We start from the raw sequence: 25,673 nt of genomic DNA on the forward strand, positions 1-25,673 counted from the left end.
CGCGGACGGAGCGACAGCCCGAACCCTCTCTCCCGCCATAAAGGAGCCGAAATTACGCTAAAAGCCGAACTTTGGGAACAGCTTACCTCTCCCTTTCAGCGCCGGCTCCCCGATTTTGTGAGGAAACGGCAGAAAAGGCGAACACGGGGCCTGGCGGACACCCGGGGCGCCAGGAGAGGAGGGAGAGCGGTGCCGCCGCGGCTCCGCCTGGCGTTGCCCGAATCTCGAGGGTGGGTGTTTCCTCGCGCCGAGGCCTATTTCGCCCATTTTTGTGCATTTTTTCACTATTTCCTTTAGCGAGCACCTCGAGAGGGTGTTGGGGGGCGGATGGCGCCTCAGGGGGGTGTTGGGGGCAAATGGTGCCTCAGGGGGGTGTTGGGGGGCGAATGGCACCTCAGGGGGTGTTGGGGGACAGATGGCGCTTCAAGGAGGTGTTGGGGGGTGAATGGCACCTCAGGGGGTGTTGGGGGGGAACAAATGGCATCTCAGAAGGTGTTGGGGGGTGGATGGCACCTCAGGGGGTGTTGGGGGATGGATGGCACTTCAAAGGGGTGTTGGGGGGCGGATGGCACCTCAGGGGGTGTTGGGGGGCGGATGGCACTTCAAGGGGGTGTTGGGGGGCGGATGGCGCTTCAAGGGGGTGTTGGGGGGCAGATGGCACCTCAGGGGGTGTTGGGGGCGAATGGTACCTCAGGGGGGTGTTGGGGGGCGAATGGCGCCTCAGGGGGTGTTGGGGGCTGATGGTACCTCAAGGGGGTGTTGGGGGGCGAATGGCGCCTCAGGGGGTGTTGAGGGCTGATGGTACCTCAAGGGGGTGTTGGGGGCGGATGGTGCCCCAGGGGGGTGTTGGGGGCCGATGGTGCCTCAGGGGGTGTTGGGAAGCAAATGGCTCCTCAAGGGGTGTTGGGGGGCAGATGGTGCCTCAGGGGAATGTTGGGGGCAGATGGCGGCTCAAGGGGGTTGTTGGGGGACAAATGGCACCTCAGGGGGTTTTGGGGGGGCAGATGGCGCCTGGGGACTGTTAGGGGCGAATGGCTCCTCAGGAGGTGTTGGGGGGCAGATAACGGCTCAGGGGGTGTTGGGGGGCAAATGGCGCCTGGGCGTTGTTGGGGGAGAATGTGCCTCAGGGGGTTGTTGGAGGGTGGATGGCTCCTCAGGGGGCGTTGGGGGGCGGATGGCGCCCGGGGAGGAGGGGGTCCGCAGGCTGCCTGGGGGCTCCGACAGCCACCTGCATTTTTTTTTGCGGGGGGGAGGCGCGGAGGCTGCCTGGGCCGTGGGGAGCCCAGCCGCCCCCGCGGGCGCGCCGAGGGCTGTGAGCGGAGCCCCGGGGTTGGTGGTGGAGGTGGTGGTGGTGCGGGGGGGGGGGGGGGTCCCGGGGCGGCGGCGGCGGGCGCCGGCAGGGGGCGCGCGGCGGCGGAGCGGCGGGGGCGGGGCGGGGCGCGCGGCGGGGGGCGGGGCGGGGCGGGGCGGGGGGGGGCGGCGCGGCGGCGGCGGGGCCGGGCCGGGACGCGCGGCGGCGGCGGCGGCGGCGGCAGCGGCGGCGGCGGCGGCGGCGGCGCGAGGCCGGTGCGGCGCGGCGCGGCGGGGATTGGCGGCAGGTAGGTTGTCACTCACGGCGGGGCGCCGCGCGGGGGCGGGCGGAGCCGCGCGCCGCGCCGCGGACAAAGCGGCCCGGCCGCCGGGGCACGTGCGGCGGCGGCGGCGGGTAGCCCTCCTCCTCCCTCCTTTTCCCGGTGCGGGAAGTAACTTGCCGTTCCGCAGCGCCGCCGCTTCCTCCCTCCCCCCCTCACCCCCCCCACCGGGGCTCCCGGTGCACGGGCTGCAGCGGCGGGGCATGGCGGCCGTGCGGTGCGGCGGGGGGGGGGGGGGGCGCGGAGCCGAGCGGGCAGCGAGGGGCACGCGCACGCCTTGCACCCGGGTGCAGTGCCCGCCGGCCCGTTGCAACGCTTTCCAGCCCGTTGCGGTGCCCTCCGAGCGGTTGCAATGCCCGCCCGCCCGTTGCAACGCTTTCCAGCCCATTGCAATGCCCGCTGGCCCCGTTGCAATGCCCTCCTGCTGCTTGCAATGCCCGCCGGTCCCGTTGCAACGCTTTCCAGCCGGCTGCAATGCCCGCCGGTCCCGTTGCAATGCCCTCCTGCCGGTTGCAGTGCCCGCTGGCCCGTTGCTATGCTTTCTAGCCAGCTGCAATGCCCACTGGCCCATTGCAATACCCTCCTGCCGGTTGCAATGCCCAGCAGTCCCGTTGCAACGCTTTCCAGCCAGTTGCAATGCCTGCCGGTCCCATTGCAAAGCTTTCCAGCCAGTTGCAATGCCTGCCGGCCGGTTGCAATTCTCTCCAGCCAGTTTCGGTGTCCTCCTGCTGCTTGCAGCGCCCTCGGGCCCCTTGCAATCCTCTCCAGCGGGTTGCAGCGCTCTGCTGCCAATTGCAATGCCCTCCAGCTGGTTATGCTGCCTTCTGGCCAGGTTGCAGCACTCTCTGACGCCCACCGGCCGGTCGCGATCCTCTTCAGCCGGCTGCAGTGTTCGCCGTCCGTCCGGTTGCGACGCGCGCGGGCCGACTGCAATTCCCTCCAGCCTCTTGCAGCGCCCTCGGACCGTTGCAACACTCTCCGGCTGGTTGCATTTTGCAGGTGCGAAGTTGCCTGCCGCGCGGCACGTGGGTGCACGCGTGGGGCTGCCGTGCCCGCGGCCGCCTGGCTTCGCAGGGCGCCCATGGGCTGCCCGCGCAGCGGCGCTGCGGCCGTGCCTTGGCGTCGAGCGCCGAAAACCGCTGCCGAGCGGCTGGACCCGCCGTTCCACCCCGTTCCCGCCGCGGCAGGATGCCTACGTTGCAATTTTTTTTTTTTATTACGTGAAGGACGTTGTGCGTGCACGGCGAGGGGGACGGGAAACACCAGCAGCTCTTTTTGGGGGCGCCGAGAGGGGGTGATTTTGTTGTTGGATTTTTTCCCCCCCGCCGCCTTGCTCTTCCCTCTCCCTGCTTCTCTCCGCCTTTGCATCCGCAGGAGATCCGCTCCGCCGCCGAGCTTTTGCAGCTGGCTGCCCGAGAAGTTTGCGGCGGGTGCCGCCGGCGGGCATCGGCGCTCCACCTCGGCCCGCTTCGCTCCGCTCCCCGGCGCCTCTTTTGTTCGGCCGGAGCAGCCCTCCGCCGTTTCTCCTTACGCGGGAGCTCCTCCGAAAGACTTTTCCGCTAAGACCTTCCTCGCTTTGGGGGAGGGGGGGTGAGCACAAAAAAAAAAAAAAAAAAAAAAAAAAAAAAGGCAAAAACCCCCGCGGCCCTCCGTGTAACGAGAAACCCGCCGCCGAGCCGGGTATTTTGCAAACCGAAGCCGCGGAGATTAGATTAAGTCTCCTGCGAACAGCTCCGTGCCGGTATTATTTTTGGCTGGAACGCGGGGGCAGCTGTCTGCCGGGCGGCGCGGCGGCGGCGGCGGAGGGGAGGCGGGGGCGAGCGGAGGTGACGGGCTTCTTCCTCTTCTGCCCCGCTCGGCCCGTTCGTCGACCTCCCCGCGCTGAGATCCTCTGCGTCGGGGGCAAAAGTTAATTGGCGGAGGCTAATTACGAGGGCGAGATCGAATTCGGAGCGCGGCGGCTTGCTCCGAGGCCGCCGGCCGGGCTCCTCGCTCCCCGAAACGGGGCTCCTGGCACCCGGAGGCGCTTAACCGCCGAGGTAAGGCGTTTCGCTTCCCGCCGGAGCCGTTTAATTTCTGCCCCGCGCCGAAACACGCCTTTACCCTTCCCGTCTGCGAATTTTGAAGCTGTGGCGCTGGCCGGACCTCCCGGGTTTGCGTTTCTTTGGCCTTTTTCCCCCCCCTCCAACCCCCCAACCCCAGCAAACTTTCTTAACCGCTTCGTGGTTTCCTCGGACTGATCGACAGCCGCAGAGCTGCCGTTTGCCTTTCGTCCCGTGCAGGTTCGGAGGAGCAGCCTTTCCGGCAGCCGACAGCTTCTCCGGCGTCGTGGAGCGGCTCCTCGGACGAAGATCTTAGCGCCTTAAACCACCGCCGCCCGGACTCTGCCGCGACGGGAACCGCGACAGGAACCGCTCCTCTAACGTTTTCAGCAAAAAAAGATCCTTTCGGCTGAAAAACCTCGTCCCGAGACGCGTTCTTCCTCGCAAAAACACGAGGTGAAAATACCGAAACGCCTTTTCCTGAAGTTTGGAGGATGCTTCCGAGGGGGGCTGCTGGAGTCGACGGGGGAATAACCGGCGCCGGGCGGGCAGAAGAGCTCCCCGCTTTTCCCGGGACGGCCGCGTTGGCCGCGTGGGGTCCTCTCTCCCGAATCCCAGGAGACCCCCCCCCCTCGAAGCGCCCGGCTGCTCGAAACGGCCCGTGCGTCCTCCTCCGGCCGGGAGCTCGCGTTCGTCCGCCGGACCGAATCTTCCTGCTTTTCTCGTCGCTTGGGAGATGATCCTTTTCCTACATTTTTGTCAGCCGCTGGCCCGGAGCGACCGGATCCGTTTAATCCTCGGCTTTGTGCTTTGGACTGGCGAGAAGAGACGGGAACGGCCAGAGATTCGGCAGGGAACAGCCGGATCGCTTTGTGCCGCCTTATCCGCGTGGGGAAGCGTATCCCGAGCGGCCCCGACCCTACGCGTGCGGGTGACGGCTGTTTCGCGCCGCTTTTTTTTTTTTTTTCCATATTTTCCTCCCTTTTGCTCTAGTTCCCGAGCTTTATATCCACGGGTTTGCGCCAGCCTTTCCCTCCTGGAAAAGGGGAGCCGATGCGCCTGCCTTGCGCTCTCCTTGCCTTTCCGTTTGCCCCGATACGGGGCGAATCCTTGCTTTTTTGGTGCTTTGTGGAATAACACGACGGGATCCGGACCCGATGCCGGGACAGCGGTGCGTAACCGGTAACGTTTTGGCCGCGAGGGACTTCTTCCAGGATAACCGGCGCCGACTCCCGGCGGATTAACCCGAGCCGAAAACCGGGGGGGGTGGTGGTGGGGGGGTCGTTCGTGCTCGTTCGCGGTTAAGCTCTGCCAGCTAAAGTTAATTTTGCGCTCGTTTTGAGTTAACCCGGTTCTGCGGTCGTTTTGCGAGCAGCCTTCGCCGTGCCGAGGGTCATAAACGATCCTTGGGATCCTCGCGGACGGTTAAGTATGTTCCGGGCGGGCACGGAGCGGGTTGCCCCCCGATGAGCGTCGGAGTCCCGTTAAGAGTGAATGCCCTCTAATTAGGAAAAAAAAAAAATATTTCATGGCATCGTTAGGTGGACCGTTAAGATTCCGCCTCAAAATAATAGGACGAAGGGAAAAATAATTCCGGAGAAAAACCGGCTGCCTCTCCGGATAATCCTGCCCCCGTCGTCACCACCTTCGCCGGCCGAGACCGTCCGGCACGGTCCCCTTTTGCGCAGCTGTAAATCTGGAGCGAGTCCGACTCCGCCGGAGCCGAGCGTCGCTTCCGCAGCTGTGTAAATAAGATGAGAATTTGGCCTTGGCTCCGTCTAGCTGATTACATCTTTTTTTTCTTTTTCATTTTTTTTTCTCTGTTCCCTCTTTGCTGCTTCTGCCAAGGAGAGCGGGGAGGAGAGCGGCGGGCGAAAATAAGCGCAGAGCGTTGGACGACGAACTTAAATCGGCGGCGGGTGAATATTTGCGGAGATGGGACGCTTCTGCAGAGCCATGTCTGGTGCATTAGCGTCAGGATATATATATATACATATATATATATTTTTTAAGAGGCCATGCAGAGCCGGACGGTGCCTTTTTGCTTGGTGCTGCTCTTTGCAGCTAACGAGCCACGTCGAAAATACATAAAAATACATCCCCGACGGCGTCCAGGTTGCGGCTCGGTGAGTCCGCGGGAGCGGAGCGGTGAGTCCCGTTGCTGCCGTAAATCCCGCCGCGCGCGCGAGCCGTCCGGGCCAAGTTTGGCAAGGAAATTTGGCTTTCCCGGGCTCTTCGTCGAAGCTTTTTCCCGTCGAGACAGGACTCGGTCGCTCCGGAGGCGCCGTCGCCGCTCTGCTCCCGGGTTAAATAGCTCTGGGAATCAAGCGGCAAGTCGCAACTTTGCAAAAAATCCTCCCTTTAATCCCTTCGACGAGGAACGTTTCGTTTTGGCGGTTTTATCTCCGAAAACGGTGTATCGTCTGCGTTATTCCTCGCCGCTTTCTTTTGCGGAGGCAGGACTAGTCTTTTTTAGATACATCACTTGTAGGTCGGTCGGAAGGCGCTTTATAGCTTTGTAAAGCCCCTTAAAATGTTTTTTTAAACACTACCTCAAGCTTACAAGGCTAGTTTTAGAATAGCAATTACAAGCTCCCTTATCCCCGAGCAAATTCCCGCTGTGACGGTGTACGTAAAGCGCTTTGGACTTTTTCTTTTCTTTTTTTTTTTTTTTTTTTTAAGGCTTGCAAGCAATAAATTTGAAAGGGAAAGCCGAGCCGCCTCGGCCCGCGCAAACGGAAAGAGGGACCATCCTAATTTACGCGGCGTATAAAAGTCCCGCGAAGCCGCCCGGCGTCTTTTCTGCGGGGAAGCTGCCAGGGTTGTTTTTTTTTTTTTTTTCCCCTGTTTCAGGGTGTTAATTTTTCCATTCAGTCAGCTGTTCCCAGGGAGCCGTGGGAGCCCCGGCATCTGCAGGGGGTGTTGCATGGCCGAGAGTGCCGGTCTGTCGAGGTCTTCCAGGATTTCCCATTTTTCTTTTTTTTCTTTCCCCGGGGATGCCGCTGGAAACGTTTTGGGGATGGGACTTTTTGCCCGCCGCTTTCCCGCATGAGGTTTGGTGCTTCCCCGTCCCGCCGCGGCGCCTCCTTTCTCGCCGCCGTTTGCCAGATCTCGTCCGTCTCTCCTCGCTCCTCACCTGCTTCAAAGAGGAAAAAAAAAAAAGCAGCAAGCCCCCAAACCCCCAGAATCCGAATCCTGCGTGCATTAACTTCCCTTTACTTGGGGGGAATTAAAAAAGAAAAAATAATAATTAAAAAAACCAAAATTGCATCTCGATCCCGGGGAAATCACACTTGTGCAAAGCGCCCGGAAAGGCTTTTAGCGCGTTCGTGCAGGAATTGGTTTCCTTATATCTTAGTGACGGATCCAACGTGTCTTAACTACGGCAATTAATTTAGCGGCGTAAAAAACCGAAGCGGGGCGTTTCGTCAGCGGAGCGGCTGGGTTTGTGCACTGCGCCTAGGCCTTGCTTTTGTTTCGGAGGGCATTTAAACATTTAAAAATAGCATTTAAAATGCGTTTTTTTTTTTAAGTTGCTCGCTAGATGAAAATGGTACTTCTGGCAAATATTTAGCACCGAAAGCGGACGCAAAAGCTATTTGGCTCTAAGCAAACGCTCTAGAAATTGGAGCACTTTGTCAGCTTGACAGCACGGAATAAACTCAATAAATGGCATCGGCGGGTTGTTTTCCTGTAAGAATCAGAGCTGTCACCACGTAATGGGATGGGTAAAATAACCGGGATTAGGCGACGGATTTCTGGGCAGTGCCTTAATTGGATTAATCTGGGCGCAGATTTGCCGGAGGAGATCGCGCCGGGCTCGCGCGCCGCTCGGCTGGGGTGACGCCGGGGTGGGACGGCGGCTCCTCCGCTGCTTTTCCGATCCGACGGACGGACGGAGCCAGGACGAGGCGGGAAACGACGGGCGCCGGTAAATAAATAACGTTTAAGGAACGGATGTTTTAATTTCATTTTTTTTTTCCCATTTTGTTTTTTCCCACCCTCCCAGCTCTTCTTTCTCCCGTTCGCTTCCCGCGGCGCCGTCCGACTTTTTCCGCCTGGGTTTGGATTCATCGGAGTGAGCGGCCGGGCTCCGGCAGGAGCGATGCCGCGCCGGAGAGAGGTTAAATCTCGATAATTGCCTCTCTCTTAACGAGCTGATAATTAAAACTTCTATCAGGCGTCGCGGCCGGCCCTGGCGCGCCGCTCGCTCCGTGCGATCTCGGCGCCGTTCCCCGGGCTTTTCGCCGGAGCCGGCTCGCCGGTAGGGAGCCTCTCCGTGCGCTTAACCTTTTTTTCTTTTTTTTTTTTTTGCCTTTTTAACGACGTCTCGCGCCGCCGCCTTAAATCGTCCCTCTTTTTTATGCTCCCCGGTTGCGCGCCCCGAGTCTCCCCAGGGGGGAGAGCGCGTCGGGGCGGCCGATTCCCGCGGCGGATTTCGGTCCCTCTCCGCCGTCCCCGCGCCGGGGAAGCGTTTCTAACCCGCTGCTGAGGCTTTCGCAGCCGCATTGCACGTATTGCAAGCGTATATATATATATATATAAAATATATATTTAGATTTATTTTTTTTGTCTGTTAGTCTTTTTTTCCGAAGGAGGCCGATCCCATTTGAGCCCAATTTAAGACCTTCTTCTCCACCTCTTCTTACCCACCGGCGCCCCGCAAAGAGGTGAAATCCGCCCGGATCGTCGCCCCTTTGGTTCAGGCCCGGGGAAAGGCGACGGCGGAAGGGAGACAAGAGCAAAAGGAAAAAAAAAAAAAAAAACCCGAAAGACGATTGCAAAACACCCTTCGGAGATGGGGAAGTTTTTTTTTTTTTCTCCTTTTTTTTTTTTTTTTTTTGGCACGGCTCGGCGGCACGCGTGGCCCCCGCCGGCGAGCGCTGGCCCCGCTCCAGCACCTGGCCGGCGCATACAGCACCCTTCATACAGCCAGACAGAATTAAACCTTTTGTTTCCTGTTTGCCGGCCCCGACTTAGCGAGCCCGCGAGCGCTCAACAGACCCGTCTTTGTGCTAATTTAATTAATCGGCCGGGCCGAGGATGAGAGCGCGGGCTATAAATACCTGCTTTTTCTCGGCCCGCGCCGAGCGGCGGCGATGGGACCGCGCGGTCCCCGACGGCAGCCCCGGGGCCGGCCGCTGTTTGGTAGCGGGAAGCCGGTGCGGTGCTTTTCCACCCTTTTTAAATTTTTTTCTTTCCCTCTGGAAAACCGACAGCGTTCTCCGCATCAGAAAATTGCGGAAAACCCCGTGCCGAAGCGCCCTGGAGCTCGGCTGCCTCCTGGATCCTCCTCCGCGAGGAGACGCGGGACGACGTGGGATTTTTCCCCTTCCCCGTTCGTATTTTTAGAGTAACCAGAGAAACTTCGGTAGGAAGCTGCGGGATGAGCCAATATCCCGGTGTTGACGCTGGGGCGAGCGTTACGGCAATTTCCGGCTTGGCGCGGGAACAAGGACCCTCCGGATGCGGCCGCGGGGAGCGAACGTTTAGCTCCGGTGCTCGAATATTTGCAGAGAGCAAATCCGCGGGAGCGCGTTCAGCAAGCCGCGCTGGCTGAATTTTCCAGCCGTACGGCCCGTTTGCCTCCGAGGAAATCCAGCTGAAGCCGTGAGTTTGCTCCCCAAAGTCGCAGGCGTAGAATAATAACTATTTCCAGCGCTTGTTTCTGAACAAGTTGGAGGTGAGGAAGGTGAAAACGCGTCTCCGCGGTCAGGAGCGGTGCCCGATTGCCGCAGCTCTCAAGAACGGGTTTAAACCGAAAAATCCAAATCGTCTCGACGTGTTATAATCTGGTTAGTATTAGCTTGGCGGTAGCAAACCCCGATGCCCTCGCCAGGAGCCCAAAATCCCTGCAAAAAGCAGATGGGGGGGAAAAAAACAAACAAAAAAACCCTCCGAGGGGTCTCTGCAGCCGCTTTGCCCCCGCTGGACTTTGCCGCGCAGGAGACGCACGGGCAATTTTCTGCGTATTCGGTTTCTTGTGCAGCTACTTTGTTTTTTAATGCTTTTATATATATATATATAAAGATAAAAGAGGCCTCATTTGGCATGCAAGCTTAAAGATTTATGAGTGTTCCGCGTCTTGAATAATTCTACCTGCAGGATCCCCTCCGCGCCGCTTGCTTTTCGTGCCGCCCCGGGGCGTTTTGAAGACGACGAGGCCGATGAAAGGAAAGCCGCTGAAGTCGGGTTGCGAGTCCTTTTCCCCCGGGGATTTGCCGGCAGCTGCCGGGGATGCCTGTTGAGGCCGCTCGGCGAGCCACGGAGTTCCCAAATTTGCCCTAAATCGGCACGTTTCGGAGGTGATGCCTGTCGGGCTCCGGTCATGTTTGGAAAACGCGTCCTGGTGTTTCTACTTAAAATAATAATAATAATAATAATAGCCTGAAAAGCTGCGTTTTTGGGGAAAATCAATTCGAGTGGATGCCGTAAAGAAACCCTCCGAAAATCAGGATAAAACGGAGAAACCGGCAGCGCTCTCGGGATCCCAAACCCAAGTTCCCGTCTCGAACTTTAACAGATGCTTTTCTGCAGGAAATACGTCCCGCAGGGCTGCGCAAACCCTTTGCCTGCCCAAACCCCCTTTTTCAGTCGTTCGATTAGCTGTGACTCTCCACGTGTTTCACGCCGTGGAAAGCGTTGCCCGCGTTTGCAGGGCTTTTATTGGCGCTCCTATAAATAAGGTGCAGAAGGGTCGATAATAGAAACGCGTGCGGTGTCTGGGCTGTTATATTTAACGCTTGCGTTATTCCTCCCGCCTTTGAAATGGGTGATCGTTTGCTCATTTATTTAATTTATTTAATTTATTTAATTTTATTCATTCATTTATTTATTTATTTATTTATTTTAGGGGCGAATTGAGGCGCGCGTCGGGCCGACGGCACCCGAGACCGCGAGAAAGCCAGAGCGAAACTCTACCTCGCTGGCCAGCCCGAAATAGCCGCTTTACGGCCCCGGCCGGGCGTTCGGTCCGCCGCTGGCCTTTCCCTCCTGGAAAAATCCCGGCGTCGGAGCCGTTTAAAAGCGCTCGGGGCATTTGCGCCAGCTCGGAGCGGCTTTTATTTACACGACTTTGCGTAAATACTCCGCTTCCGTTTCTAATCCCGGCTTTCCTGGATTTTAGACGGCTTCGCTCTGGCCAAAACTTTCTCTGCCTGTTTTGTGCGAGCTTTTTATTTATTTATTTATTTTTTTTTCGGGGGGGGGATCCACACATTTGGTAAGGTTTCATGAGCAAAGCGGTACCTCCGGCTTGCTTGCGCGTGCCGAATCGTCCTGGCTGAGCTGTTTCGGCGGGGATGCTGCCGAGCGAAAGCTTGGCTGAGTTGAAAAATATTAAATTATTGGAGCCACTAGAATGGGGGAAAAAAAAAGGGGGGGAAAGGGGGCTCAGCAGCGGTTAAACGCTGTGGTTTCGGGGGGTGCTTTAACGGCGTGCCGTGCAGCTGCGTTTTGAGCAAAATCCTCCCATCCTCAGCTCTGCAAAATGACGTTTTCCCGCAGCAGAAGCAGGCTCCCGCGTCCCGTTTTGCGACGGCGGCTCGGCTCGCGGCGAGCTCCGAATCCCTCCGACGGCTGGGGGACTTTGCGCTTTTGGAAGTGTGGTATTTTTATTTATTTATTTTTTTTTCCATCGATGTGGCGAGGGATCTCCGGTGTGTCGTTTTGGCGCTGGGATTGCCTTCCAAATCCTCCCCCCCTGCCCACACAACCTTCTCCTTGGGGCTTGCGAGCGGAGCTGGCGCTGTGCAAATCGCTGCACCGCCGAGGCCTGAGCATCCTTCGGCTCAGTGGCCACCGCCTTGCAAGCGTGGGAATTGAGGAGGGGAAAAAACATTAAAAAAAAAAAAATACCCAAACCCCCAAACACGCTTATTTTTCCCTGCTCGTGCTTCCCGGCTACGTCCCCGGTGCTGGCTCGACCAAGCCAAGCGCCGGCGGCGGGTCCTGCCCCGCATCCTTGGGTGCCCGGTGCGGAGCGTGGGGGTAAGATTTGGTCGTGCATGGTGGTAAGAAGCTTTTTATTTTTATTTTTAATTTTTTTTTGCAAAACCTTTCCGGCCGCCGGGCTCCCCGGAGGGTTGTGCGAGCTTGGCCAGCGTGTGGCCTGCTTTGTGCGTGATTAACAGTGGTGTAAGCAATCTGCATATAGAGAAAAACCCCGTTGGTATTACATTATTCTATTAGAGTTTCCAAGCTGGTATTAAGTGGACATGATTTCTGCCCATGGACCATTAATTTTGTTTTATTGCTGGCCTGATGGCCATTACCCTTTTTTTGCCATCTCGTTCCCCCATTAGGTTTGTACAATTAACAAAATACGAGCTGTTAAAGCCGTTGTGGGTAGCAAGGGGATGGCGAGGAGCGAGGGATTCGGTGGCCGGAGGGGGGGGTCGCGCGTTGGTGGCGAGCGCCCTCCCCGGTCCCCGATACGACCTGGCCGGAGGGGTGCACGCAGCCGGCGTGCTGCTGGGACTCGCGCGGGGTCCGCGGTCCGCTCCAGGACCGCGTCGGGAGCCGAAGTAGCCGTCGTAACGCCGCCTCCGTTGCTTGCCGGTGACGGACGCTGCCCTCCGTCTGCGTCGCTGCTTGCCCGGGCTGCCAAAGGAGCATAGACCCTAGCAGAGACCCCCAAAATTAGCTCCGGGAGGGCACCCAGAAATGAGCTGAAGTCCTAGGAGGATGATAAAAAATAAATGAAGACCTTAGGAGGATGCCAAAAATTAGTAAAAGCTCCAGCAGGCACGAAAAAAATAGCGCTAGCAGGATGCTCAGAATGAGCAAAGGCCCTAGCAAGGACCTGAAAATGAGCAAAGATCCTCAGGGAGCACCAAAAATTAGCAAAGACCCTAGGAGGTCCCCAAATGAGCTAAGACCCCTAGCAGAGACCCCAAAATTAGGATTAACTGAGCACCAAAAACGGGCAAAGACTCTAATGGGGCACCTAAAATGAGCAAAGACCTTAACAGGGCATCAAATATGAGGAAAAACCCTACCCAGACCCCCAAAATGGGGAAAGATGCTAGCAGGGACCCCAAAAATGAGCAAAGACCCTAGGGAAGCATGAAAAATTAACAAAGACCCTAGCAGGGACCCAAAAATCAGCATTAGCAGGGCACCAAAAATGGGCAAAGTCTCTAACAGGGCACCCAAAGTGAGCAAAGACCCAAGCGGGTGTCCCAAATGAGGGCAAAGACCTTGGGAGAGGACGCAAAAATAAGCAAAGACCCTACCTAGGCACCAAAAATGAATAAAGGTGATAGCAGAGACCCCAAAGTTAGCACTTGCGGAGCCCCAAAAGTGAGCAAAGACCCTGGAAAGTGCCCAAACTGATCAAAGACCCTGGGAGGGTAACCAAAATGTGCAGAGATCCTAGGAGGGCACCAAAAATGAGCAGAAACCTTAGGAGGGCACTCAAAGTGGGCAGAGACCTTAGGAGGGCACCGAAAATGAGCAGAGACCTTAGGACCTCTGCCCAAAATGAGCAGAGACTCTAGGAGGGCACCCAAGTTGTGCAAAGACCTTAGGAGGGCACCAAAAATGAGCAGAGATTTTAGGAGGGCACCCAAAATGTGCAAGCATCCTAGAAGAGCACCCAAGTGTGCAAAGACCTTAGGAGGGCACCCAAACTGTGCAAGCATCCTAGAAGAGCACCCAAGCGTGCAGACCTTAGGAGGGCACCAAAAATGAGCAGAAACTTTAGGAGGACACCAAAAGTGAACCAAGACCTTAGGAGGGCACCAAAACGAGCAAAGCTCCTAGGAGGCCTCCAGATGAGGGCAGCAGCCGTTGGCAGGTCCCGGCAGCTCTTGGCGGGCTGGTGGCCTTCACCCTCCTCCACGATGTGTTTTGGGGACCCTGGGGGGAGGCCACGACCGGCGGTGGCTGCGGTAGGAGGAAAGCCGAGCGGAGCCGGGACTCTGCGTCTCCGGGGAAGCCCCGGCTGACAGATGGTTGCTCTCCCGCGTTGACAGACGATCTCCCCGTTTCGCTTCCCAACTCCAGCCCCGTAATTACATCCGAGCTCTTTTGCAGGAGAACCCGGAGAGGAAAATCAGCGCTTTCTGCTCGGCTCCCTCCGCCGGGGAGCCCCCGGGGGCTCCGGTGGCATTTGAAACGCGCCGCGCTCGACGAAACACAGAGCAGCCCGGTCCCCCCGCTGCCGCCACGTGCGATGCTCAGAGGTTAGGATGACGTTACTTTTATATTTTCGCATAAATCAGCTGCAAACGGTTGCGCCCGCGGCTATTTTTCTGTTCCACCTGTTGGCCGGTGCCGAGCTCCCGTCTCCAGCGCGCGCTTCATTTATTCATTTATTTATTTAACTCCCTACGGCGGCGGTGATCGGCTGCGGGGGATTTTTTTTTTTTTTTTGCCTTTTGCCTTCTCGCTCTGCAAAAACCTCGACGTCCTCCTTTTCGCCGTCTCGACCCGACGAAGCGGCCGGCGTTCCCCTCCGGAACCGAGCGACGTCCCGCCCTCGCCGGCCGCTCTCGTTTCCTTCCGTCCGGTGCAAACTCGTTTCCCGGCGCGTTCGGCTTCCGAGGGCCAAAATTGCCGGCCGCCCTTCGGTGCCCGTTGGGCTCTTGGCGTCGAAACCGGAGCTTGTGCCGGCAAAATCCCGTTTGCTTGATGCTCGAGTCGAACGAAACCGCGTTCGGCTGCAGCTTTCTGTCCCGAGCACCGGTGCAATCAAACTTTTCCGGGTTCGGCGTAAAAACTCAGCTATTTTTCCGTGCAAAAGCTGCAAACGGTTGAGCGGGTTTTGCTCGCGCTCCGTAGCCAACTTGGCCGGGAATCGGACGACGGAGTGTCGAGCCCAAAAGGTGGGAACCTGATGAACGCTGCGAATAATTTCGAGCTGCTTTTAAGAGGGACGCGTGCGTCGCCGCCGGCGTGGCCTCGGACTGGATCCCGGCCCGATTTCCTCGGTGGCGCCCGCCCCAGACCGTCTTCGGCTTCGGTAAACCGACGAATGCGATTTCGCCTCCGGAGAGCTCGGTTTCGAGCCGAACCTCTCGTCCTTGGTAGCCGTCGTCCAGCCCCTTCCTCGAAAACCGCGTCCGAAGCCCGTTTTTGCCGGTGCCTTTTCCGCGACGGTCCAGCCGTCGGGCCGGCAAGGGCCACGGGAACGTCGCCAGCTGCTTTATTTTGTTTAATTTAATTTAATTTCTTTTTCCTGGCGGTGCCCCTTCCCCCGGCGTTTCATCGGGGCATTTTGCACGCTCCCATTTTACGCCGTACCGCTTTTTGCACGCGCCGCTTTTGCACGGCGCCGGATGGAGAGGATGCAGCGGGGATTCGCTCTTCCCTCCTCCCCGCACCAGAGCCGCTGCCTTTCCCTCTCCCGACGGGATCCCCTGGCGCCTCTTCCCTACTTTTCCTCCGAGCGATCCGGGAAGGGTTGGGGAAGCTTCGTGCGATAATCTGGGATTCGAGTTTCTTAGCAAACGCGGCTTTGCCCCGCCGGCCCCGGAGGAAAAGGGGCGATTCAAACACCAGTAATTTCAAAACCTCCGCCCCGATCTGCAAACGCTTTTTATTAAACGCTTCTCTCCCCCGACGGGAAAAAGGCTTCAGAGCTTCGGAGGCGCCGATCCGCCGGGTGCGAGCGGAGGCGGCGGGTGGCCGCTCGCCCCTCCCTCGCCCGGGGGGATTTGTCCCGAAACTCCGTCTTTTATTTTTGTGCCCTGATTTCTTGCTCAGTTTGTCGTGACTCTTTTATATAAAAGATTTTTTTTTTTTTTCATGTCAGCAGGTACCTTCCGGGCTCGGATCCTGACGCTTCCCTTCCTTCCGCGCGGAGCTACCGACAAAAGCCTGAACCGTGAGTAAGCTCGAGCGATGTTTTCCCTCTCCTCTTTCATCCCCGCTGACGGGCCGGGTGGGAGACGTTCGAAACGTTCCCGGTGGGAACGTCGCCGCGGGCTCGGCGGAAATTCCCGGAGGCTGGAGCGAGCGCGGCTGGGATTTCCTGGTTACCCGCTGCTGCTTGCTGCTATTTTGTCGTCGTAGTTTTGCATTTCTTCCCCTCGCTTGCAGCAGCCCCCCGGGGCCAGGGCAGGGATCCTTTTCGGCCGCCGCCGGCGACGGATGGTTTATTCCGGGGCCGAAGGGGCTCCGGCGGCCGCTTGCTTTCTCTCCGCTCGCGTTTCCGCTTTCCTCCAGGCTTTCCGTGCGAACGGGAGGCAGAGCTGCGAAAGGAAAGCGAATCAAAAAGCGAAAGTGAAAAAAAAAAAACAAACCCCAAAGCAAAAGCAAAAAAAAAAAAAAAAAAAATAAAACAAAAGTGAAAGCAAAGGAAAAAGCAAAAGCAAAGGAAAAGTGAAGAAAGAAGAAAAATAGAAAAGCAAGATAAAGAAAAAAGCAAAGAAGCGAAGCAAAAGCAAAATAAAAGCAAAAGCAAAGAAAAAAGCAAAAAAAAGGAAAGCAAAAACAAGGAAAAAGGCAAAAACAGAAAAAAAGCAAAAGCAAGGAAAAAGGCAAAAACAGGAAAAAAGGCAACAGCAGAAAAAGTAAAAGCAAAAAAAAGGCAAAAGCAGAAAAAAATGCAAAAACAGGAAAAGTAAAAGCAAAAAAAGGGCAAAAGCGGAAAAAATGCAAAAGTGGAAAAAGTAAAAGCAAAAAAAAGGCAAAAGCAGAAAAAAAAGGCAAAAAAAGAGGCAAAAGCAGAAAAAAAGTCAAAAGCAGAAAAAAGCAAAAGTGAAAAAGGCAAAAGCGGGAAAAAGAAGCAAAAGAAGAGACAGAAGTGGAAAGAAAAGGCAAAAGTGGAAAAAAGCAAAAGCAGAAAAAAAAAACAAAAGTGAAAAAGGCAAAAGTGGAAAGAAACAAAAGCCAAAAAAAGGCAAAAGCGGAAAAAAGCGAAAGCGAAGAAAGCGATAGTGCTGAAAAGCCAAAGCACAAAAGAGAGGCAAAAGCATGGAAAAAAGAGGCAAAAGGGCAAAAAAGCAAAAGTGGTAGGAAAAAAAGGCAAAAGCGGAAAAAAAGCAAAAGCAGAAAAAAAAAACCCAAAGCGAAAATAAAAAAAAAAAAAAAGAAAAAAAGCAGCATTAGGGCCCCGTTTGGGAGCCGGCGCTGGGGTGTTCGGAAACCGGAGAGGGAAGTGCCTTGGAGCGAAGGCCGGCTCGGCCGAAACCGGGGCGTTTCTTTTTTCCTCCTTGCTTTTCCGCGCTGTATTTGCCTTAGCTGCAAATTCTCCGGTGTTACAAAAAAAAAAAAAAAAAAAAAAAAAGACAGAAAAACGTGTGGCTATATATAAACCCAACGCGCGCTCAGGGCACCTAATTTTATGAGTTATTCTCTTTTTTTCCCCCTTTTATTTAAGAAAAATAACCCCGCGTCGCGGCGTGCTTCCCAGAAAAGGCAGAAAACCTCCGCTTGGCGTGAACCGATGCTTTTTTTATAGGTCGCTCCGTAATGGACTAATAAAGCGAAAGGTTAAAAGAACGGCCCCGTTTCTCTTTTCTTAGCTGTAACATCAGCTTTTAAATCACGGGAGATTATTGAGCGCAGCGGCTCACGGCTCTTTTAGCTTTCCCTACGGTGCCGCACGTCTTCGGAGCTCGGCACGCTGCGCCGGTGAGCATTGCATGTGTGTATATATATATGAAAAAAAATATATATATATATTTGCATATATATATTTGCATATATATGTGTATATGCAAAATATAAAATATAAAATATATATATATGTATATGCCGTTTGCGTTGTGCGAATCGCCGCTGTTGCAATCCAAGGGAAAGCTCGCCTGCGGCCGAGTGTGCCGACGGGCTGCTGAAAGCCGCCAGCCCGCCGGTGCGCCTTCCTCCCCCCAACCCCCCAAAATATTAAATAAAATAAAGTAAAATAAAACTCGCCCGGTGCGATCGGCTCAAGCCCGGAGATGTAAAAGGGAAGCCGGTGCCGAGCTGGATGAATTCAGGGAGCCGTCGGAGCGGCTTTCTCCGTTAATGGCTTTGTTTAATCGTACCCCCTGTCCGGAGGAGCATTGTCTTACGGATAATTTCGTTTGCCTAACGAGATTTCGCTAATTAAATCGCCTTTCGGTCGGCGTGACTCGCTGCAGGGTAGGGGCATGTTGGTGAAGCCGTCGCCGCTGGCTAAATAAACCTTTGCGCTCCGCTACTGGGGGAAACATAGGAATTTCTCTAAGCAGACGGCGGGATCAGATTTAATTAGCTTTCGCAACGCCAAAAAGGTGCTTTTGCAGCCTCCAAAAAGGCGCTTTTGCAACGCCAAAAAGGCGCTTTTGCAGCCTCCAAAAAGGTGCTTTTGCAACGCCAAAAAGGCGCTTTTGCAACGCCAAAAATGCACTTTTGCAGCCTCCAAAAAGGCGCTTTTGCAATGCCAAAAAGGTGCTTTTGCAGCCTCCAAAAAGGCACTTTTGCAACGCCAAAAATGCACTTTTGCAGCCTCCAAAAAGGTGCTTTTGCAATGCCAAAAAGGTGCTTTTGCAGCCTCCAAAAGGCACTTTTGCAACGCCAAAAAGGCGCTTTTGCCACCTCCGAAAAGGCGCTTTTGCAGCCCCAGAAGGCGCTTCTGCAGTCTCCCGAAAGACGTTTCTGCATCGCTGGCTTCCCGGGATGCTTTAACGCCGGCCCTTCGGCACGCGGGTGCCGAAAGCAGGCGGCGGCAGCCGGTCCGGCGATTTCCTTTTTTCCTTTTTTTGCTGGAGCTTTTTCCTGCTTTCCCCAGCTGCAACCGTTGACGGCGAGGAGCGCGATAGCGCTGCTTTTCCGCGCCACCCGTGCTCGGACGGCCGCTTCTCCAACCCTTTGGACAAGCCGCGTGCAAAACCTCCGAGCTCTGCCTTCGCCGTTAAGCTGCTCGGCGCTGGCGAGCAGCTTATCAGCAAAATTTCAGCTGGCGGCCCTGGAAGTGGGGAGCTCGGAGGGCGTTTAGGGGAGTCTCTCGGATGTGCTTTTACTTAAAGGAAATTTTTCCTCCTTATTTATCAAAAGGTCGGGGGGGAAAAGGTCAAAAAAAGTTTAAAAATTCACTCTTCCTCCCTGCTCTAGTGTTTCGACTGTTTTGCATCTCGCTCCTTGCTGCCGTTTCGTGCTTGGAGCGTCTCGCATGCGTGTGCCTGTGCACTCGTACGTGCAGCTGTGTGCACCCGTGCATCCAGATGTGCATCCGTACATGCACCTGTGCACCCATGCTTGCACCCGTGCGCCTGAATATGCACCCGTGCACCTGTATGTACATCTGTGCATGCACCTGTGCATCTGTACATGCACCCGTGCACCCGTGCGTACATCTGTGCACACACCCATGCGCTTCTACGCGTTCCTGTGTGTGCACGCGTGCACCCACGTGTGCACCGGTGCACCTGTGTGTACACCTGTGCGTGCACCTGTCCACCCATATGTACACCTGCGTGTGCACCCATGCACCCAGATATGCACCCATATGTACATCTGTGCACGCACCCGTGCACCTTTACACGCACCTGTGCATGCACCCGTGCACTGACCCGTGCACCTGTACGTACACCTGTGTGTGCACCTGTGCACACATATGTACACCTGCATGTGCACCCATGCACCCATTCGTGCACCCGTGCACCTGTACGTGCGCCTGTGCATGCACCCGTGCACCCACACGTAGAGCTGTGCATGCTCCCGTGCGCCTGTCTGTGCACCCATATGTGCACCCACGTCCCCGTGCATGCAGCTGGGCGTGCACCTGTGCACCTATACGTGCGGCTGTACGTCGACCCATGGGTGCACCTGCACGTCGTGCATGCAGCTGTGCGCCCGTGCGTGCACCCACGCGTGCGCGCTCCAGCACGCGGGCTTTTTATTCCAAACCGCCCCGTTTCCGCCGCCTTTGCCAAAGCTTTGCCGCCGGCTCGGGATATGAGGCTGCTGGCGCGCCGTTGAGCCGGCTTTCCCGCGGGCATCCTGCCCGTTTCCTTCAAGGGGAAGCGTTTCACGACGTTCGTTTTACAGCAGCGGGGATTTAATAACCCGGCGCAGCTAAAGCGGAGCGCGGGGAACCGGCGGCGGCTCTAAACGCTTCCTCCGAGGCAGCAAACCTCCAAAAAAAAAAAAAAAAAGTCACGGGGAAAAAAAACCCTCCAAATCCTCCGGGAAAACTCCAATAAGAAACGGGAAAATTTGACCGCTCCGTTTTTTTTTTTTTTTTTTTTTTTTTTTGCCAAAATGCAAAATTATTCCTCCTTTCCCTGGCATCCTTCCCCCTTGCAGCCCAGCGCTGGAGAGAACCGGTGTTTTTTCCAACCCCCCCCCCCTTTTTTTTTTCCTTGCATCCTTGCAGACTCCTTCGGTGCACTTTTAGCTGGATCGAGGAATGCGCCCGCGGAGAGGCGGGGGAGAGGAGAGGGATGCCGCCAAAACGGCCTTTTTGCACGCGCCAAAAAAGTTGACTTCTGCTGCTATTTTTTTATTTCCCCCTCTTTTCCCCCCCCTCCTCGTTTTCCCCGCGTGCGCCGAGCGCTCGCCACCCTGCCGGCTGCTTTGCCTTGCCGAGCTTCGCTTCTAATTATATAGATTTTCTCCAGCCCCCTCCTGCAAGCTTATTAGGGGGAATATTTTTATTTATTATCATTTCGCCCAAACTCCTGCCAGCATTTCCAATTACTCTCGCCGCTTCCTTGTAATTGTCTTTCCGTAATGGCTCTGAAACAATTGCGCTAAATGAGGTGTCTCCGGCAAGATGAGGGTTTCACTTCATTAAAGGCTAATGTATTCTCAGCTCCAGCTCGGTGGGGTTGGCTTGGAAAAAAAAAAAAAAAAAGAGACATTTAAGCAGCTTCTTTTATTTTATAGGCGACAACTTTCCCCGGCAGGAGAGGCTTTGGTGCGTGCGCGCGGTCCGGCGATGATTTAAAGGAAGTTTTATCGCGGGAGCTCGGCGCTGGTAAAGCTTCAGGTCTTATCGCCGGGCGTTTTGGCTGCTTTTGGTTTTGCAACCTGTTGGGAAAAAAAGAGAAAAAGGTGTTTAATTTTTTATTTTTTATTTTTTTTGGAGGAGATGAAGGAGGGAAAAACCCCGGCAGCGTTACTTCTTATTGCGTTCAGCGAAGCCCGTGGTTATTTTATTTATTTATTTCGGGTTCAAATTGCACTGAAGGGCCAGAGCAAAGGGAAAAGACCGGGCAGATAAAAGGAAGGAGGGGGGATAAAAAAGGAAATGATTTGATCCGCAGGATGCCGGGCGGGGATTTAATGAACTGTGATTTCCAGAAGGTCGGGCTTGATGATCTTGATGCTCTCGCCCGGCCTCGAGCGATACGAAATCGGAACCGCCGCGAAGCCGAGGCGCCCTGCAAGATCGGCGGTGATAAAAAGAGGTCGCTCGTCTCGTCGCCCGACTCTGAAGCCAGGGCTTTAATTGTAGGAAAAAAGCAAAAAAAAAAAAAAAAAAAAAAAAAAACAGGAGTGAAGATTTTCCATGTTCCTGCGTTCTTCTCCGGCTTTCACGTTTCGCGGGGAAAGGCCCCGTTATGCTGTCGCCCTTGGTCCTGGAGTTCCCTCCTGCGCCGAGGGGAGATGCCGATAAATCAGACCTGGCTGATATTTCTGGGAAAAGCGTTTTTTTTTTTTTTTTTTTTTTTTTTTTTTAGCAACTCAGGATAACTTCCTGGCTTGTGTTTTGCAAGAGAATATCGCTGAGCTGGATGCCCAGAGAAGCAGCAAAACCCTTCTTGGGGAAAAAAAAAAAAGACAAAAAAAGAAAAACTTGCAGAAAAAATAAAACTGTGTCGCAGTAACAAATTGCCCTGTAGGTGAGTTGAACCGGCTTAAAGGCAGGTCTGGGCAAGGGGGAGCGCGAGGCAAGCGCACTTGCATGCCAGAAAGCCCGTCTGGTTTTCCCAACACCGTCGGCTGCGCTAATAAAAGGTATTTTTATCCCGCTCGCTGCCGACACCTTGGGGCCTGCCTTGGAGGCGAGGGAAGCAATTTCGCGACGGCGCTGCGGAGCTGTGCCCGGCCTCACCGTCCGCTCACGTGTGTGTGGTTTGATGTTAGTTAGCACCCGTGGTTTGATGTTAGCTAGTGTCCATGGTTTGGTTTTACTTAACATCCGTGGTTTGGTGTTAGCTTTGTCCATAGTTTGGTGTGAGCTAGTGTCCATGGTTTGGTGTGAGCTGGTGTCCATGATTTGGTGTTAGCTAGCGTCCATGATTTGGTGTTAGCTAGAGTCCATGGTTTGGTGTTAGCTAGAGTCCGTGGTTTGGTGTTAGCTAGCATCCATGGTTTGGAGTAAGCTAGCGTCCATGGTTTGGTGTTACTTAACATCCATGGTCTGGTATTAGCTAGCATCCATGTTTAGGTGTTACCTGCCATCCATGGTTTGGTGTTAGCTAGCATCCGTGTGGTTTGGTGTTAGCTAGCGTCTGTGGTTTGGGATTAGCTAGCATCCGTAGTTTGGTATTACTTAACATCCATGGGTTGGTATTAGCTAACATCCATGTCTTGGTGTTACTTAATGTCCATGGTCTAGTGTTGGCTAGCATCCATGGTTCGGTGTTAGCTAACGTCCATGGTTTGGTGTTAGCTTTGTCCATGGTTTGGTGTTAGCTAGTGTCCATGGTTTGGTGTTAACTAGCATCCATGGTTCGGTGTTAGCTAACGTCCATGGTTTGGTGTTAGCTTTGTCCATGGTTTGGTGTTAGCTAGCATCCATGGTTTGGTGTGAGCTGGTGTCCATGGTTTGGTGTTAGCTAGCATCCATGTTTAGGTGTTACCTACCATCCATGGTTTGGTGTTAGCTAGCATCATGTAACGTCCATGGTCTGGTGTTGGCTAGTGTCCGTGGTTTGGTGTTAGTTAACGTCCATGGTTTGGCATGAACTAACATCCCTGATTTGATTTTAGCTAGCATCCGTGGCCCAGTCCTGGCCAGCGTCCTGCACTGATCCTATCCAGCATCTTTGGTTGAGTCCCAGCCAGCATCTTGCAACGATCCTGTAGAGCATCTTTGGTTTGATTTCAGTGACCTTCCTTGGCTTAGTCATAGCCAATATCCTTGCTTTGATTTTAGTTTGCATCCATGGCTTAATCTGAGCGACTGTCCTTGCCTCGGTCCTCCTGAGCATCCTTATATTGGTCCTCGCCAGCATCTTTGGTTTGATTTTAGCTAGACCCCAAACCAGGCGCTGGTGACATCAAGCAAAAGAGACCAATCTGGGCACTTGCCCTCTGCCTGCTCGCGGTTTTGCAGAAGCTTTTCATTTATTCACGGGCTCCGGCAAGCCTTATAAACGCTGCAAAAATTGTCCCTCGTTATTTATGCTGTTTATTTTTGGGGGTGTACGTGTGTGTGTGTGTGGGGGGGCGGGTTGGAGCTGAAACACCACCCAGGCAGCCAGGAGCTTGTCCGTGCAAACGCATGCATCCACCTAGTAAGTATTTTTACGTATCTAATACGAGCGGTTGCCTGCTAAGCCGCATGCGCGGGCGCAGATGGGCGCCCACCTACGCGCGGAGACCCTCGCCCGAATGCAGAAACGCTGATTTCGCGTTCAAACTTTCTCCTATTCCCGTTATCTCTAACCCGCGCGCTCCGGCAAGTTTAATTTCTTCTCGCTAGTAATCACCATTAAACAGAAATTGTCTTCTTCTGTGTCAACACGTCGTTAGCGAAGCCCGTTTCCGCGCGGGCCCCGGTTCGGTTTTATTAAAATGCAACGCTTGCCGGCTCCTCGCTGCGGCCGCCGCCGGACGGCGTCGTTTTGAACCCGTCGCGTTGGCCACGGGTAATTGCGCCGGTGCTTGATTGGGCGATTAGGGGAAATCTCCGCTTTCCGCCCAAGGAGAATTTGCATTTTTCTCCCCCCCCCCCACTTCCTCCCTTCCCCGCTCCCTCCGACTTCTTTGAAGCTAAGTCATGCTTTCATAGCCGGCCCGTTTTAATGAGCGTTATAAATCCTAATGAATGTATTTTCGTGTTCATTTTATTGGCTTGTTTTTATTACCGACGGGCTAGAAAACAGGTCCAGTGAAAAACCTGCCGACGAAATGAGTGCGCAGTTTTAAGTTGGTGAAAAGCGCTGTATTTCTCCCCGTTCCCTCCTCTGGTACGAGCGTCACTGTGAGTAAGGAAGTCTCCTCTTCACGCCATAAAAACCTGCAATTTTTAAATTATTTGCAGCACCTAAAGCTATTTCTCCTCTATGCAATCCCCCCTTTTAAAAGAAGCGGTGTTTTTTTGGGGGGGGAAAAACATATTTTTGGGGACGGGGGCTTGCAAGAGCATCGTGGGAAACTGCTGGTGGGGTTGAAACCCGGCGTCATCGTCGGGTTTTGCCGATTTTTTACCAAAAGAAGAAACCTAAAACATCCGCACTGGTTGCGTCCCCTAATTATCCGATCGCCGTTCGTTCTCTTTTCATTTTTTTGGTCTTTTTGGGGGTATTTCTCCCCAAAAGCCTGCGCCTACTTTCGGCAGCCGCGATTTGCTTATATTTAACTTCTGTGTTGTTCCAGTCATTAAGTACGTCTAAAAAGTGCCATTTTTTTGTTTCCTAACGTCAAAAAAAAAAAAAAAAAAAAAAAAAAAAGCGGTAATTCCAAGCAGCCCAAAAAATAGATGCACTTGCCGGGCATTGCTGAAGCGTGATTACAATTTAATTCTTTAAATTTATATTCATTTCTAAAGCAATATTTTTTTTTGCACAAATGACATTCAGTCCATGCTTGTCTGCACGGACCGCTGTGGTGCCCCTGAGAAAATAAAAAAAAAAAAAACAAACCCCAAAGCGAGCAAAAACATCCAGTGCCAAACTTGCGATTTAAGGATGGGAATTAGCGCAAGGTTAATTCCTATATTTTAAAACGCCGGAGTTTGCGTTCCTATGGAAACGGGTATTTTTAGCCTCGTAGTCCTGCATGTTATAAGATTGAGCCATCAGAAAATACCAGCTGGAAGAAAAAAGAAAAAAAAAGAAAAAAAAAGAAAAGAAAGAAAAAAAAGAGAAAGAAAAGAAAGAAAAGAAAAAAAGAAAAGAAAAGAAAGGAAAGGAAAAGAAAAAGGAAAAGTAAAAAGAAAAGAAAAGAAAGAAAAGGAAGATAGAAGAAAAACTAAAAGAAAGGAAAAGAGAAAAGGAAAAGAGAAAAGAAAAAAGAAAAGAGAAAAAAGAAAAGAAAAAAGAAAAGAAAAGAAAAGAAAAAAGAAAAAAGAAAAAAGAAAAGACAGGACCCTCCTCGGTGGCCAGAACGCTGCTTTCCCACCCGTTCCCAACTCTGAGCCGGGTCTCGGCTCTGCTGGGTGCAAAGCGCCACGCGGGTTTTCCTACTCCACCGGCTTGGAAATATTAAAAAAAAACTCAAAAAAATCCCCCCAAACCCCTCCAAAATGTAATGCTGGGATTTTCTTTTTTTCCCCCCAAATTTGCTGGCCAGCTGGTGAATTTGGTTGGGATTTTTGGGGTGTTTGCACCCGGTTTTTCCCCGGTGGACCCCATTTTTACCACTGGGAGATGGGAAACGGCAGCGTTTTTCCAGCTCCGGGCGCGTGTCACATCGCGGGATTTTCCCTTTCGGTGCCAAACGGGACGTCGAATTAAGCGGAATTAAACACGGTTTTCCCGCGGTATTATTTATTTTTTTTTTCTCGCCACTACCTCAAACAACGCCGTTGTCATAGAAACAGCCGTTTTGTGAAAAGGTCACCTGCGAGGAACCGTGTTTTAGGTGTAATTTAAGGAGATTACAGGGGATTAGGCGCACACACACGTATAAAAAAATATATATAAGGTACACATGTACCCCTCGTGCACGTGTGCCCCTATTACATATATACATATGTGTGTTTACACACACGTACACACGTGCACATGTGCAGAAATCCCCCCTATATATATATATTTATATGCATTTCTTTAAAGGAAATATGATAAAGGAGTAATATCCAACCGAGCTGGAAGGTTCTCTTGGCAAATTAAAAAGTCAGCGATAAAGGTTTTATTTTCCTTTTTCTTTCCCCCCCTCCCTTTTCGGGAGCTGCATGCAGTGGGGTGATATC

At 54.0% G+C, this 25,673-nt stretch overlaps 1 protein-coding gene across 6 annotated transcripts in view; it reads left to right on the forward strand.

The window, feature by feature from the left end:
* The first annotated feature begins 1,539 nt into the window (after window positions 1-1,539).
* PKNOX2 (PBX/knotted 1 homeobox 2) overlaps window positions 1,540-25,673 on the forward strand; it is a 75,567-nt gene continuing 51,433 nt past the window's right edge. Inside the window, exons 1-3 of one of the 6 annotated variants that reach the window (XM_062594507.1) lie at window positions 1,554-1,598; window positions 13,712-13,860; window positions 15,432-15,503. The gene's annotated coding sequence lies outside the window, so the exon portion shown is untranslated. Of the gene's footprint in view, window positions 1,599-3,539; window positions 3,671-13,711; window positions 13,861-15,431; window positions 15,504-25,673 lie in introns of those variants that run through there. The other 5 variants (XM_062594504.1, XM_062594506.1, XM_062594505.1 and 2 more) reach the window with 5 other exon arrangements.

This window comes from Rhea pennata, chromosome 24 (assembly GCF_028389875.1).
Source record: "Rhea pennata isolate bPtePen1 chromosome 24, bPtePen1.pri, whole genome shotgun sequence".
In the NCBI taxonomy this organism is placed as follows: Eukaryota; Metazoa; Chordata; class Aves; order Rheiformes; family Rheidae; genus Rhea; species Rhea pennata.